This window comes from Desmodus rotundus, chromosome 3 (genome assembly GCF_022682495.2).
Source record: "Desmodus rotundus isolate HL8 chromosome 3, HLdesRot8A.1, whole genome shotgun sequence".
NCBI lineage: Eukaryota > Metazoa > Chordata > Mammalia > Chiroptera > Phyllostomidae > Desmodus > Desmodus rotundus.
In genome coordinates, this window is record NC_071389.1 from 103,809,592 (window position 1) to 103,812,265 (window position 2,674).

A 2,674-nucleotide genomic window follows, 5' to 3' on the forward strand; every position below is an offset into this window, starting at 1 on the left:
GGCTCATTTCCAAAATATATAAAGGAATACAATTCAACACCAAGAAGACAAATGACCCAATTAAAAAATGAGCAAAGGACCTAAATAGACACTTCTCCAAAGAGGACATTAGATGGCCCATAGACATATGAAAAAATGCTCAATGTTGCTAATCAACAGAGAAATGCAAATTAAAACCACAATGAGATATCACCTCACACCTGACAAAATGGCCATCATCAGTAAATCAACAAACAAGTGCTGGTGAGGATGTGGAGAAAGGGCAATACTGCTGCACTGTTGGTGGGAATGCAGACGGGTGCAGCCACTGTGGAAAGCAGTATGGAGATACCTCAGAAAATTCAAAATGGATCTGCCTTTTGACCCAGTGATCCCATTTCTGGCAATACATGTATATCCAAAGAAACCTGAAGCACTAATTTGAAAGAATATAGACAACCCGATGTTCACTGCAGTGTTATACACAATAGCCAAGATCTGGAAACAGCCCAGCTTCTCATCAATAGACGAGTGGATTTAAAAGCTGTGGTACATTTACACAATGGAATATTATTTGGCCATAAAAAAATCTTACCTTTTCGACAGCATTGATGGACCTGGAGAATGTTATGCTAAATGAAATAAGCCAGTCAGAGAAAGACAACTATCACATGATCTGACTTCTATGTGGACTCTAATGAACAAAATAAACTGTCAAACAAAATAGAAACGGAGGCATGGACACATGGAACAGACTGATGGTTGTCAGAGGAGAGGGAGTTGGGGGGTTTGGGGGGCCGGGATGAAAGAAGGTGAAGGGCTTTCTCCCCAGCCAAGCCCAGTTCCTGGCCTGGGGCCAACGACACGCAGGGGGACGGGTTGCTCTTAAAGGAGAAACGGCTATGGCGTGTGAAAGGTGGTCCCCCTCTTCCGTGCCGCTGTCTGCCCCGGCGCCCCGGGGCGCAGGCCCCTCGCCCATGGCTACCTCCACAGCAGACGCCCACAGGCGGCAGGAGAAGCTGCGGCAGCTGGACGCGCGACGCAGCAAGTGTCGCATCCACCTGGGCCGCCACATGGAACAGGCATGTCTTCTCAAGGAGTGGCTGGGCTTCTCCCTGCACTCGCAGCTTGCCAAGTTTCTGCTTAACCAGTACACTTCTTCAGGCTGTGTGTTCTGTGCAGGTCCCAAGCCTTTGCCCCTCAAGGGTCTACAGTATCTGTTTCTCCTATCTCATGCCCACAGCCAAGAGTGCAGCCTGGTGCTAGGGCTGCAGGGGGCCTGGGGGTCGAGGTGGTGGGCTTGTGTGGGAGTGCTCAGCCGGTCACACCTTCTCCTGGAGCCCCTCTTCAGGCCCCACACCTCCAGTGGAGTCTGAGCCAGCCCTCCTTCCAAGTACTTCCCAGAGAAGCTGGTGCCCAAGGCCAGGGGTGGGAAGAAGCCTGCAGGTTTGGAATCTGAGCATGAGGAGACGACTCAGGAGGCAAGGCTGCTCAGGGGAATGAGACCCCCACCAGAGTTCTCTCTGCCCCCAGGAGAAGATGACGGGGATGATGAAGATGAGAGTGAAGGGAGATGCTCAGTGATGCCAGCCTATAGACCTGTAGCTCTTCCTCAGATAACTGTGAGCCGGATGGCCCCAGACTGCCTCCTTCCCCTGTTATTCATGCACTCAAAGAGGGAGAGATAGCTCTGGCCCCTGAAGCTGCCCCCACTTCCCTGGCTGGGTCACCCTCATCAGCACCCACAGTGAGTCGTGGAACTTCTCTGTCTGTGGAAGGCAGAGTAAAGCTGGAGCTCAATCGGACTCCTCAAGGGCCCAGCAAACTGAGCCCCTGGCCAGCCCTGGGAGTCAGTCCCAGTCTTATCTGGTTGTAGCCTGGGACGAGGACAGTGCACAGACTGGTCCCAAGAGAATTTGAAAGCTGCGAAAAAGGAACTGCTGCCTTCTGACTTCCCTGGCTGTGGAAGGATCCTCTCCAACCAGCAATATTTGAATCACAAGAAGTACCAGCACATCCACCAGAGCCAGCCTGTGGGAAGTCCTTCAACTTCAAGAAACACCTGAAGGAGCATGTGAAGCTGCACAGTGACACTCGGAACTACATCTGTGAATTCTGTGCTTGCTCTCTTCGCACCAGCAGCAATCTGGTCATCCACCAGCGCATCCACACTGGAGAGAAACCTCTGCAATGTGAAATCTGCAGGTTCACTTGTCGCCAGAAGGCCTCCCTGAACTGGAACCAGTGCAAGCATGCAGAGACAGCAGCCACCCTGAGCTTCCCCTGTGAGGTCTGTGGAAAGCGCTTTGAGAAACCAGACAGCGCTGCAGCTCACTGCAGCAAAAGCCACCCGGCCGTGCCCTGGCCACATCAGAGCAACTTGTCCTGGTGGAGCCCTGTTCCAGCATCTCTGCCCCTGTGCTCCTGGGGTCCAGGGATGAGTGCAGGCCCCCTCGGGTTCCGCAGGCTCTGACCCTGCTTCCTAAGCTGTGACCACAGGGACTGAGGAGGAGAAAGGCCATATATCTGGTCCCTGGGAACTAGGGTGATGGGGAGTACAGCGTAGGACTGGATTCCAGCGTAGCCAGGCTATAGTAGTCTTCCTATAGGACAGAATGAACCCAGTATTTTATATGGGGGGAAAAGAAAGAAAGAAGGTGAAGGGATTAAGCAAAAAATTCATATATATATCACA

At 52.1% G+C, this 2,674-nt stretch overlaps 1 pseudogene; it reads left to right on the plus strand.

Moving 5' to 3' along the window:
- Window positions 1–1,052: 1,052 nt before the first annotated feature.
- On the plus strand, window positions 1,053–2,465 carry LOC112323102 (zinc finger protein 692-like; annotated as a pseudogene).
- Window positions 2,466–2,674: the final 209 nt, after the last annotated feature.